At 55.7% G+C, this 14481-nt stretch overlaps 1 protein-coding gene across 2 annotated transcripts in view; it reads left to right on the top strand.

The window, feature by feature from the left end:
- Window positions 1–14481, top strand: part of TTC29 (tetratricopeptide repeat domain 29) — a 1778411-nt gene that overhangs the window by 1400283 nt on the left and 363647 nt on the right. The gene's annotated exons all lie outside the window — the stretch shown is intronic.

Below are 14481 nucleotides of genomic sequence, written 5' to 3'. Positions count from 1 at the left end.
CTAACAACACGTATTCATGGAATCGTACAGGGCAAACCCGCGTGTGCCAAAAGACGCACAAAGCCGGAAACACGTACGCCAGGCGAAAGCTGGCGCAAGCGCCCCAGCGCACCATAAAAGTGCGCGCAAACAAGCATATACAGCTACAAAGAATGTACCATTTCTCACAGCAGTGATCGTGGGACAGCGAAGGAGGAGGATAGCCAAGGCCCACATTTTTCTACCCAGGACCAGCCTTTTTGGGATGCCTGACGACCAGGTCTATGGCAGGTATAGGTTTCCACCTCATACCATCCTAGACCTAGTCACTGAGTGGGAGGATGACCTCACATCACCCACCCTGTGCTCCCAAGCACTGAGCCCCTTGGAAAAGGTGCTCAATGGCCTGCATTTGTTTGGCCACTGGGTCATTTCAGCGGACACCTGCCATAGTTGGGGGCGTCTCACAGCCCACGCAGTCACGCTGCCTACACCAGGTGTTGGCAATCATGACTGCACGCCCCTCAGTCTGCAGGCACATATACATGCCCAGAACATCCGCAGAAAGGCAGGCCGTGGTCCAGGACTTTTACGGGGTGGCACACTTCCCCAAAGTGCTCGGTGCCATTGATTGCTCACATGTGGCCCTATGTCCACCTAGGGACACTTGAGGACATCTATCGCAACCGCAAGCACTGGCATTCCATCCAAAAGCAGGTCGTATGCGAAGGGAATCATCACCTCTGTCTATGCAAACTATCCAGGGTCCACCCATGATAGTTTCATATTCAGAATGTCAGCCCTAAACTGGGACCTGGAAGCTGGAGACATGGCAACACATGGCTCATTGGTGAGTACAAATGCCTGTGCACATGCATGCATGTCACACACAGACAAATAGACACAACCAACTAATGACAACCATTCTCAACTCCCCAGGGGACAGTGCCTCCCCTCTGAGCACCTACATGATGTCGCCAAAACGGAACCCCACTACACCACCCCAGATAAGATACAACGCAGCCCATATTGCAACCAGGGGCATAGTGGAGCGCACATTCGGAGTGCTCAAGTCACGTTTCCGCTCCCTTGACCGTTCTGGTGGACAGCTGCTATATGCACCCCCAGTAGTGTGCAGGATCATTGTAGCAGCATGTGTCCTGCACAACGTTGCAACCCTGTGGGGCGTACCGGTGGACATGTGGTGGCGCCCACACATCCCCAACCACACACACGCCCGCTGCGCATGGGAGGGCAAAGGGCACGTGGCGAGGCAGGCCGTACCCAGCTTGTGGCTACATTTTTCACCTAAAATCCCACCCCTGTGGAGTGCACACAGGCCTGGCACATTCCAGGTGACAATTGATGATGACAAATGGACAGCCAACTGTCACAACGTTACCACCCTGAGAATGTGTCCTTGGAAGTGCTACATTGTGTGCATCCCTAGCTACTTAAACAAAAACAATCCCGTGTGGCCAAAAGGCACACATGCAAGGTACATAATCCACCACCCCCATGCAAAACAGCACATCCAAATCCTGGTATGTCAACTAAACCCTCCCAAACCCCATGTCAACCGCCCGACACACCATGTCATGGCATGCAATGTGAAAACTCAAAAATAAATGCACAACACATGAGGAATCATCAGAAGTTCACCCAGACACGGAGAAGCTGCAACACCAGCTGCATAGAGGCTGGGAGGCTGTGCCAGAGGGAGGCTTATGCTTGACACAGACAAGGACACCCAAAGAATGGCCGTGATGAGGAACTAACCCTGAGTGAGCATTCAAGGGATGACTAAATACCATGATATGGATGAACTAGAGGAGATGGAGTAGAATGAGTAGCTTGACACAGACCCATAGGGGCCTGCTGGGAATGCACATGGTCCACGAATGAACACTCATGTCCACTGTGAGCCTGTGCCATCTGCACAGTCCAAGTGAGACACCCTGCATCAAGGACAAAGGATGTACCACACAATACAGGTCTGGCAGAGTAGCAGAGGGAAGAGTTCATATACACAGAATTTGGTGACAAACCGTTGCAGTAGTCCAACATGTCAATCACCAGTACCATGGAGACGGTGAGCTGCTGGGGGACATAGAGGAAGGAAGCATGCCCCTGCAGGGGACCAGCTTGCAGGGTGACCTCACAGAGACATCAGTCATGTGGCGACATAGGCCGAGTGTTGAGTGGAAGATCATCACATGCTATCCTCAAACATGTCTGGGAACAAGGATATGGACAAGCGAGGCTGCCGAGTGTTTGGCATGTAAGGCGGGTGCAGGTGTGGTGATGAGAATTGGCTCAGTGTGCAACACATGGCCTGTATGCAGACTGCATCACAACAAGAACGTTTCAGTCAAGCATTGCATGGGTCACACATGGCAGTCACAACTACATAGCCTGAACTGGCAGTCAATCACAACACATCACCCAATCAAAATACACATGGGCTGGACACACACTTTGCATCAACACTCACCGGACATTGCGTCATAATCCATCATGTCTCCCACTCCTTGGATCTGACCTCATTGATGAACCCTGCAGCAATTTCCTAGTGCATAGTGAGTTTATCGTCTTCTGGTGTTGGCCCACTGCCAGTCACCAGAGTAGAGGCGTAATTAGAAGCCTGCTTGTTTTTTGCTCGGCGTCGGAGGTCAGACCAATGCTTAGAGCAATCATCAGCTGTGCGCTTCTCATATCCCATTGCGCTGACACGTTTCCACGATGCACTGCCAGTGGGCCTTATGCTGGGCAGGCATAGTATTGCACCCTGCCGTCACCAGCATTTTGCGTTCGTGTCCCTACACATAGCTCACAAGTGCACCCAGTTCCGCCTCATTGAAACTCTTCTTCCTTGACGTGCCGGAGGCCTGAGCCATGTCTGGGGTCCCAGCATCTTGCGCAGGAACACGCTTCCTCCTCTTGTGCCTGGACATCCTGCCCTCGTGGACCACCCTACCCGTGTCCCCCTCCGCGGCCAGCTAGGCCTCCCCGGCCACATCCCCCACTGCGGCCACCTTGGCCTCCCTGGCCACGTGCCCCACCACGACCACCACGGGGAGGTCGCCCAGCTTTGCCACCCTTACTACTTGGTGGCCTCTCAGCCATGTCACTGATGGGCTAGTGTGAATGGGAGGTGCACACAACAATTGTCCTGGGCAATTGGGGTGAAGGGGGCTGGGTACGTGATGGAAAACGTACCCCTGTGCACCTGCAAGGTTGTTTGTGACCCCTGGGGAAAAATTAGGGGTCACGCAACGCTCAGGCACCCCAAAAAACTAAAATAACATGCATGCAACCTCTCGGAAGCCCACGTGCGTGGAATAAACATCCAGCAGTATGACGTGGCACCCAGGAACACAAATAATGCGTATGTGTGGAACATGCAGACTACCCTGGCCTCGAAAAATGGGGTACGCAACACACAGGGGCAACCACAGTGGGAAAAAGCGTGTGTGACTCAGTCTGCCTTGAAAGAAGAAGAAAAACACACGCGTAGGCAACTCCCCCGCCAAAACAAGAAGTACGAACTGCAACCGTAGTGAAGATATCGCGTGTGAACCCACAAAAGAGCAGTATCTTGCGTGTCGGCCCCCACGAAAAGCATGTACAGCGAACTGGTGTCCTACGTGGACCTTTAACCCGTATCGAAGGCAACGCCCGTGCACGTCACATCATTTACGTGATAAGGGCTTTTCCTCGAATTCCACGCTAATGCAGTGTTTTTGCAGGTGCGGAATCACTCTGCATCAAGCTGGCCACGCGACAACACACGGAAGACCACGCTCCTGCCCACAAGGCCATTTACCTGCCCCCCAATGCCCGAGCTGCCTCCTACGAGCCATCTGCTGCTGCCAGCCCACTCAGTGTGCCTGCTTCCTACCTGCCCTGCAATTGGATGCCTGCACAGAAGCCATTGCCAGGGATCCTGTTGCTGGCTGGGACCACCTCTGCTGACACAGAAGACTCCCGACTGCTGTACCACCGCTCCACAGCCCAGCCCCAGGACACAGTTGCCCACCCACACCTGCCTCGGGGGTTGCCATGTCAGACCAAGCAACATCTGGGGCGGCAGAGAGGCAGAGGGCTGCCAGCTTCAGTCCCAATGAAGTTGGCATCCTAGTGGAGCAAGTCCTGGGGCATCATGATGCCCTCTTCTCAACATCGTGCCTCGACAAGGAAGGATGGAGTAGGATCAGGGTGGACATTGTGGGTGCCATCAATGCGCAGGGGGGGGCAGAAGCGCTGGGAGGACTTCAGGTCCGGGACCCTCAGCAAGGCCTGGAGCCTCGTTGCGACTGGGGATGAAGTGGGGTGCCGGGGCCAGTTGAGCAACAACCAGATGATGGTCCTGGAGCGCATACACCAAGCGATTTACCAACAGGTCCTACAGTTGCAGCTTCGTCTGGAGTCGAGTAGTAAGTGTCCATGTGTTCTTGTCCAGCGCAGTGCCTTTTGAGGTGTGGCTGGAGTGTGCACCTTGGCCTTATGTCAGGCATGCCTCATTTATGGATGTCTGTGTGCAGGGCCATGACAGTTATGCATGTGAGTCCAGTCAAGCGTCTTCCACATCAATGGTGTCTGTGTTGCAATGCATGATGTGCACCAGCATGTAACGACACACACATGTTAGCATGCCTGTGTCTGTATTTGGCCATGTTTGGGGTGTGAGACATGGATGCTTATGTCACCTTCATGGACATGCATGGTATACATGTGCGTGTGTCTGAGTAGTGAGTGTGTGACTGGAAAACGCCATGGATGCATGACACATGAGCATCACGATGTGTGATTGACTGATGCGGCACAGTTGTCCATGAGTGCACTGTGACGGGAAGTAGACACGGCCAGATGCATGACTGTCTGGTGGTGTGTGTGCATGTGATGTGCATGTCCCATGATGCATGTGAGGTTCAGCCCCCCTTCTGATGTTCTCGCAGCGTCTTGAACATGGATGTGAATGTCTGTTCCAAGTGCCATGCTTGTTTGTGCATGTGTGTTGCTTTCACTGACCCATGTGTCGTGTAGGGGGATGATGGTTATGATGTTTGACAGTGGCACGCATGTGCATTTGCTTTGTGTCTGGCAGACATTTGTTCGGTGCACTGATGCTTGTGTTCAATGTCTCCCTATCTATAGCGCCAATGGAGGAAGAGGGCGGAGACAGCGCCGTGGAGCAAAGCGGCGGGGGTGCCTCCACCAGGCAGAGACGCAAGGCCCAGTCACCCTGCCAGGTTATGACATCTTCCGTGAGCGAGGAGACTGGTGCCGCGTCCGCGACTACAGCTGCAGCTGCCGAGGGGATGCCCAAGAAGGCGAGGTTGGACGTGGGCTCCTCGGCAGCGGAAAGGGCAGGTGAGCCCCCACAGGCAATCCGATGCGGATGACGGTGTGGAGGCATCCAGGTCGGTGGTGGGTGAGGTGGAGGAGGAGGAGGCCACATCAGACCCGCACATAGGGCCTGGAGGGGGGTATGCCACAGGTGCAATTGGTGCAGTCCAGGGGCAGGAGACAGCGCAGGTCACCGCAGAGGGGCCTGTGTCTAATCCTGTCCCTGATCCTGTGCCTGCATCAGTGGCCACATGCAGGCATGACTCAGTCCAGGCCATTCCGCAGGTAGAGGATGAGTCCATGTCAACTGACCTCCGCAGGTAGAGGATGAGTCCACGTCAACTGACCTTCCTCTACCTGCAGATCACTCAATCCGTGACAGGGTTGAGCCTGTGCTATTTGGTGTCACGATGCGCACAGCTGTCATTTGTGATGACATGTGTGGTTCCTGGCGGGACCATACATGTCATCACAAAGAGGTCTGTGCCATCCTGAACTGGCTAGCACGGCTCATTGTTGCGGGTTTGCTACATGTGCTGGGCCCTGCTGCGACCCCCTCCTCCTCTTCCTCCACTACGCGCCAGTCGTGCTCCCTGCAGTCTTCCAGTCCAGATGTGACCATGGCCCCCTGTGGACCTGTCCCAGCCACCGCGGCCAGTCTGGTGGAGATCACATCCCTGCCACAGACAGGAGTCTGAGGTTCAGCAGAGGTGATCACCCCAGCAACAGGACCACAGGCAATAGAGGTTGTGCAAGCACCTTTGAGCAGGGCATGTGCACGACTGCCCCGGGGGGGTGTCATCATCCCAGAGACAGTCCTTGTGGAGCAGGCACAGGGCTTCAAGGCAGCGGCAGGCTCAGCGTAGGAGGCGTCAGGACTCGGGGCCAACAACACCACAGGGGCAGGCATCGGCTGACGGGCATGAGGACCCAGGAACAAGGATGTCTTCTGTGACAGCGGATGGGCCAGCGAATAGATGCAGAGCGGCGGCGGGCACGGAGGGCTTGACTCACCATGGCCAGGGTGGAGAACTCCAAGTGTCGGGCGGAGAGGCAGGGGGGAGTTCCTCGAGGAGACTCGCAGGGAGTTTGAGAGGAGCATGACAGAGTCCCTGCGAGCCCTCGAGGATAGAGCTGAGTCCCGCCTCCGGGATATTGACACAGAGTTTGATGATGCCCAGGCCCAGACTCTTGGTAACATCAGTGAGTCATAGGATTAACCCGCCGGCTTTGTATATAGTTCTGTAGTGTTAGGTTTCCTTTATTTTTTTATTATTTGGAGTCCATGGACTTAGCTCCACGATGTGTACATAGTTTCTTTTTTATAGGGTTTTTGGGGTATCTTGTTTTGACTATTGGGATCATGGACCCTTCATACTTCTATATAGTTGGACTTCGTTGCTTTTTTTCTTTTTATTTTCACCATGGATTAATGGTTTAAAAAAAAAAATTGGAACAGGAAAACTGACTTTGGACATGGATCACTTTCTGGATTTGATTTTCTTTTGGATTTTTGGATTCCTTTTTGATTTGCATTTCATTTTCATTTGTATTCATTTCATTTTCATGTTTATTTTTCATTTGGTGTGTTATTGAAATTTGAATACATTTTAATTCATTCAATTCTAAGTTGTGTCTGCTCTCAATGGTTTGGCGCATGTGTCACTCGTCATTGGCTCTGTCATGTGTCACTGCTGTCCAGCAATGTTGGCCATGTCTTTGGGTGCATGCATTTGTGCATTTGTGATTCCCATGCCATGAGGTATGTACTGGGGAGTGGGGCCAACGGATGGGTGTAGAGTTGCACTGGGGGGGGGGGGTGGCAGCGTGTGGTGGCATTTGGGTGCACATTTGCTACATGTTTAAATGTTGGGACAATGTGTTTTGTGGGGGGACATGAGTCGGGCCTGCCTGCAGGTTGCGTCACTTGTGGGGGGACATGAGTCGGGGCCTGCCTACATGTTGCCATCACTGGTGGGGGGGACATGAGGCGGGCCCTGCCTGCGGTGTGTGGTGCCATGTGGGCTACCTGCAGGGCATGGGCACGGGTGTTGGGGAGTCCTTTGAGGTGTGGGCTACCAGCGGGGCATGGTCATGGATGTTGGGAGGTCCCTTGTGGTATGGGTTGCCTGCGGGGCATGGTCACGGGTGATGGGGGGCCCACACCACAGCCAAATCACGTGGAAAGGCCCTCGGGTGCACGCGCCAGCAAAATCGCGTGAAAACGCCCTCACGTACACCTGCACCAGCCGTATCCCGTGAAAACTGGCTCGCGTACCGCCCGAAATCACGCACCCTGCTTGCAATTGGCGTGAAAAGGCCCTTGCATCCTGCTAACAGCCGCGAACACCCCCTACAGGCAGCACACACCACAGGGGACCCACAACACCCATGACCATGCCCGCAGGCAGCACACACCACAGGGGACTCCCAACAAACATGGCCATGCCCCGCAGGCAGCCCACACCAGAGAGGATCCCCCAACACCCATGACCATGACCATGGCCAGCAGGCAGCCTACACCACAGGGGATCCCCCAACACCCATGACCATGCCCCGCAGGCAGCCCACTCCACAAGGGACCCTCCAACACCCATGACCATGCCCCGCAGGCAGCCCACACCACAGGGGACCCCCAACACCCATGACCATGGCCCGCAGGCAGCCCACACCACAGGGGACCCCCCAACACCCATGACCATGCCCCGCAGGCAGCCCATCACCCGTGACCATGCCCCGCAGGCAGGCCACACCACAGGGGACCCCCAACACCCGTGTCCATATCCCGCAGGCAACCCATCACCCATGAACATGCCCTGCAGGCAGCCCACACCACAGGGAACCCCCCAACACCCATGACCATGTCCTGCAGCCAGCGCACACCACAGGGAACCCCCCAACAACCGTGGCCATGCTCACAGGAATCCCATCACCGTGACCATGCCCCACAGGCAGCCCACACCCCAAGGGACCCCCCAACACCCGTGGCCATGCCCCGCAGGCAGCCGTCACTCGTGACCATGTCCCGCAGGCAGCCCACACCATAGGGGACCCCAACACCCGTGACCATGCCCCGCAGGCAGCCCATCACCCGTGCCCATGCCCCACAGGCAGCCCACACCACAAGGGACCCCCAACACCCATGACCATGCCCTGCAGGCAGCCCACACCACAGGGGACCCCAAACACCCATGACCATGCCCTGCAGGCAGCCCACACCACAAGGGACCCCCCAACACCCGTGGCCACGCTCACAGGAATCCCATCACCGTGACCATGCCCCACAGGCAGCCCACACCCCAAGGGACCCCCCAACACCCGTGGCCATGCTGCGCAGGCAGCCGTCACTCGTGACCATGTCCCGCAGGCAGCCCACACCACATGGGACCCCAACACCCGTGACCATGCCCCGCAGGCAGCCCATCACCTGTGCCCATGCCCCGCAGGCAGCCCACACCACAAGGGACCCCCAACACCCATGACCATGGCCCGCAGGCAGCCCACACCACAAGGGACCCCCAACACCCATGACCATGCCCTGCAGGCAGCCCACACCACAAGGGACCCCCCAACACCCGTGGCCATGCTCACAGGAATCCCATCACCATGACCATGCCCCACAGGCAGCCCACACCCCAAGGGACCCCCCAACACCCGTGGCCATGCCCCGCAGGCAACCGTCACTCGTGACCATGTCCCGCAGGAAGCCCACACCACAGGGGACCCCAACACCCGTGACCATGCCCCGCAGGGAGCCCATCACCCGTGCCCATGCCCCGCAGGCAGCCCACACCACAAGGGACCCCCAACGCCCATGACCATGCCCCGCAGGCAGCACATATTGTTGTTATTGTTATTGTTATTTTGCATTTATATAGCGCCTTATATACCATTGGTATGGTCTGAAGGCGCTGGTAGGTTGAACGCCCTTGGGAACCGAGGTTCGGGTCAGTGGAGAGATTAGAGAGGGTCAAAGGTGCGTGTGCGCACCAGGTATGTGTGCAGCTGGTGCGGAATTTCTGTGGTAGCTGCTTCCTAGAGATAGGTGTGGTGGTTGAGGAATCAGGAGTATGTGTTCGATCTGGCAGGAGATTATCCAGTCCGAGTGAGGCAGCGTTAGGCCTGACGAGAACGCTTGGCTGGGGGTGAGAAACCAGCAATGTTTACTTAGAGTGATGGGGAGTGAGCGGCGGATGTTGATATGAGAACAGATATACCGAATGGTGTCATAGTATCTCTGTGTTCTACTTGAGTGGTGGTGTAAGGAGAGAGTAAGCGTGGGGTGTGAAATGAAGTATGCTCTTACAACGGTTCCTTGCGTTCCACATCAAAGTCTGCACATTACGCAGTTCAGGGGGGTCCGGTCCGGTCCGTGCGATGTGTTTTGTTTCTCATCTGCTCTTATGCACTATTCATCGGGTCGGCGAATTCTTCCGTATAGCGTACTCCTCCATCTAGCATGGAGGAGTACGCTAATCATGCGCTCTGGTCCATTCATTCATTTGTTTCGTGCGTTCACCCGCTCCCAGGCTCATCTGTTACGCACTCAATCGCATCAGATGCTCCACAGGGCATCCGCCCTCTACAGTCTTCCGCCATCCACACCCGCCCTCCGCCGTCATCCGCCCTCCGCCGTCATCCGCCCTCCGCCCTCCGCCGTCATCTGCCCTCCGCCGTCATCCGCCCTCCGCCGTCATCCGCCCTCCGCCGACATCCGCCCTCCACAGACATCCGCCCTCCACAGACATCCGCCCTCCACAGACATCCGCCCTCCACAGTCATCTACCACAGGCATCCACCTTCCACATTCATCCGCCCTGCTCAGTCGTCCGCCCTCCACAGTCATCCGCGCTCCACAGTCATGTTCCACAGGCATACGCCCTCCACAGTCAACCGCCCTGCCCAGTCATCCGGCAATTATCCCAGCTTTGGACTAACTGGACGCACTTGGTACCCTACCCAGCCCTCCCCCTCCCCCTTCCTCTCCTGTACCAGTCTGCACACTTGCACAATCTGAATCCACCATGCCTTGAAGAGTCTGTTTTTCCCATGTCTCCTCTCCTGGCATGGTGGCGCCTCAATGCACTTGGAAAAACTGCAGCATCGTCATCAAAACTATATGCGTTTATCTATACTGTTAATTGTATTACATATGTACTTGTTCCTTGTATCCATTCTGCCTGTGCATAATTTTATCATCGAGAAATTGAAGGGCTCTGAATGACTTTCCCCCTATTGCCTCCCTCCTTGAGCACTTAAAACACTTGCTTTGTGTATGGGCGCTTTCCAAACAATACCATACCAAGTTTTTTTTAAAGTTTTTTTATACATGCTTGTCTGCGTTCCTTGACTGCTTCATTCTGTACGCCTTGTGGACCCCTTACAAGCTCACCACCTCTTGAGACTTGGCTAAGACCACTCGCCTTGCTACTTTGAATTGGTTAGATTACAGAATGCCGTTGTCACAGTGATCGCTTGGGTGGAATGGGCTCTTGGATGGCCGGGCAGCGGTCGGTTTGCCAACCGGTGACTGATGCAGCCAGAGAGCCACCTGAAGATGGAAACCTTGGACAAAGCCTTCCCATGGTTCACAGGACCAAACTTCACGAATAGTTTAACTGGTAGTGCCTTCCCTGCACCACGAAGCACAGGAACTTCCGATGCCTCGTGAATGGGGATAGGGAAGTATGCGCCCTCCAGATCCAGCGACATACCACAGGGGACCCCCAACACCCATGACCATGGCCCAGAGGCAGCCCACACCACAAGGGACCCCCATCATCCATGACCATGCCCCGCAGGCAGCCATTCACCTGTGACCATGTCCTGCAGGAAGCCCACACCACAGGGGACCCCCCTTCACCCATGACCATGTCCCGCAAGCAGCACACACCACAGGGGACCCCCAAACAGCCATGCCCATGCCCCACAGGTAGCCCAAACCACAGGGGACTCCCCAACACCCATGACCATGACCGGCAGGCAGCCCACACCCCAATGGACCCCCAACACCCGTGGCCATGCCCCGCAGGCAGCCCATCACCCGTGACCATGTCCTGCAGGCAGCCCACACCACAGGAGACCCCCCAACACCCATGACCATGCCCAGCAGGCATCACACACCCAAAGGGACCCCCAACACCTGTGGCCATGCCCCACAGGCAGCCCATTACCTGTGACCATGTCCCGCAGGCAGCCCACACCACAGGGCACACCCGTGACCATGCCCCCGCAGGCAGCCCACACCACAAGGGACCCCCCAACACCCATGACCATGGCGCACTGGCAGCACATACCACAGGGGACCCCCAACACCCATGACCATGGCGCGCAGGCAGACTACACCGCAGGGAACCCCCCAACACCCATGACCATGCCCCGCAGGCAGCCCATCACCCGTGACCATGTCCCGCAGGCAGCCCACACCACAGGGGACCCCCCCAACACCCAGGACCATGCCCCGCAGGCAGCCCATCACCCATGACCATGTCCCGCAGGCAGCCCACACCACAGGGGACCCCCCAACACCCATGACCATGGCCCATAGGTAGCCCACACCACAGGGGACCCCCAACATCCATAACCATGCCCCGCAGGCAGCCCATCACCCATGACCATGTCTCGCAGGAAGCCCACACCACAGGGGACTCCCAACACCTGTGTCCATACCCCGCAGGCAGCCCATCATCATGCCCTGCAGGCAGTCCACACCACAGGGGACCCCACAACACCCATGACCATGTCCCGCAAGCAGCACACACCACAGGGGACCCCACAACACCCATGACCATACCCCGGAGATAGCCCACACCACAGGGGACCCCCAACACCCATGACCATGTCCCGCAGGCAGCCCACACGCCATTGGACCAACCCAACACCCGTAGCCATGCCACGCAGGCAGCCCATCATCCATGACCATGTCCCGCAGGCAGCCCACACAACAGACAACCCCCAACACCCATGACCATGCCCCGCAGGCAGCGCACACCCCAAGGGACCCCCCCAACACCCGTGGCCATGCCCCACAGGCATCCCATCACCCATGACCATGTCCCGCAGGCAGCCCACACCACAGGGAACCCCCAACAGTCATGACCATGCCCCACAGGCAGTACACACCAAAGGGGACCCCCAACACCCATGACCATGCCCCGCAGGTAGCCCACACCACATGGGACCCCCCCCAACACCCGTCGCCACACAGGCAAGCCTTTGCATGAGATTTGGCTGGCGCGAGCGGGGTACAGGATTTCACGGGGGTACACAAGGCCATTTTCACACGATTTGGATTGCGCGGGCGGGGTACGCATATTCACAGGGTTACAGTAGGCCCTTTTCACGCGATTTGACTGGCACGAGTGGAGTACGGGATTTCGTGGGTGTGCGCAAGGCCATTTTCAGGCGATTTCACTGCCGCGAGCGGTGTATGCTCCGATTTACGATGGAAGGCGGCCGTGTGCTGGGCCAAGTATAGTGCAGGGCCTTTGCACTGTATTGGACATTTCACTGGCTTTTTCCTGTGCAAGGGGCGGTGTTGGGGGCGTAACTGGCGCTGCTGGATGTTCACTGCGTCGCGGCCGGTAATGGCTCGGGAAATCCATGAATATGCTGTGCGCAAAAAAGCTGTATAGCCCAAGCTATTAATCTTTCCTATCAATCTGGTTATATCTCGGCTGAATTGAAGCAGGCCATTGGTATTCCACTCTCAAAGAAGCCTTCACTGGATTCATCTGTTTTTTATAAATATTGTCATATCACTCTGCTATCTTTTTTCATGAAACTGTTGGGAGCCCTGGTGTCTCCTCTTCTCTCCTTTGTTGAAACCTCTTATTTCCTTGACCCCTTTCAGTCTGGGTTCAGGCCGGGGCGGGGTACGGAGAGTGTCCTGGTGCCTGTTGTGGACATGACCAGATAGGTTGATCGCGGAGGAGTGGGTGCCCTGATTCTGCTGGATTGTCCAGTGGCTCTCGACACTGTCACCACTCCATTCTGCTATCCCACCTGGCCTTGGCAGGACTCTCCAGGAGCGTCCTGGCCTGGTTCCCCTCCTTCCTGGCTGATAGGGACCAATCTCTTTCTCTTTCTCCTTTTCTTTCTACATCTTATTCTTTGACCTGCGATGTTACGAAGGGCTCAGCGCTTTCCATGTTGCTCTTTAATATCTCTATTCAGCCTCCTATCTGTCTTGTCCGCTCCTTCGGCCTCCGCTGCTATTCCTATGCTGATGCACCCAGATCCTGGTACGACTTGATCTCGCCGGGGTTCAGTTGTCCCCGCGTTTGAGTCAGTGCTTGGCGGGGGTAGATAAACAGCAATTTGGCTGAAGTTGAATGGGGACAAAACAAAGATTTTGGTGGTGGGCTTCCCCCCAAATCCTACTCTTTGTACTCCCTCTTTCTGGCCTCCTTCACTTGGCGAACTTCCTATTCCAGTGATAGCGGTGAGAAATGTAGGAGTTATTTTATGCTCTGCTCTTTCTATGGCTGCCCACGTTGGTGCAGTCTGTAAGGCTGGCCATTTTCAGCTGAGGATATTGTGGAAAATGTTGCCTTTTTTGCCTACTCATCTGGGTCCTGTGGTTGTGGCTTCATTGATCCTTAGCATATTAGATTAATGCAATGCCCAGTTTCTGGCTCAACAGGTTGGGCTTATCCATAGTCTACAGGTGCTGCAGAATCTAGCTGCCTGGGTGGCTACAAATCTTCCTTATGGAATGGATGTTTCCCCGGTTTTACAATCCCTTCATTGGCTTCTGGTGCGTAGGCGAGTGGGGGTTGAGGCCCTTTACCATGTTCACTAGGCTTACTATGAGCAGGGGTAGACTATCCCTGTGACATGTCCCATATATTCCCAGTCGGGCTCTTCTTTCTGCTGATGCGTGTTTGGTTCTAGTCTTTAGGGACCGCCTTGTAAGAGTGGGTGGCGAGCATTTTGAAATTGCAAGACAAACTAATAGCGCTTCTATCTTGATGTCATGTGCCAACGGAATCCGTAGCAGTGGAAAACTAGATTTAAATATAATGCCAACCCCACCTCCCGGATGAGTCGGAATATTTGATTCATATGCATTATTTTATACTCCTCTGGGAGTGCCTGTACTAACGCTCGGTTAGAGCCATCCTTAAGCCGAGCTGGAAGGGATTGTGCATT

This window comes from Ambystoma mexicanum, chromosome 6q (assembly GCF_040938575.1).
Source record: "Ambystoma mexicanum isolate Mex_15411 chromosome 6q, UKY_AmexF1_1, whole genome shotgun sequence".
Lineage (NCBI taxonomy): Eukaryota > Metazoa > Chordata > Amphibia > Caudata > Ambystomatidae > Ambystoma > Ambystoma mexicanum.
The sequence above is the reverse complement of the archived record's forward strand: the minus strand, read 5'-3'. Positions and strand labels throughout refer to the sequence as shown.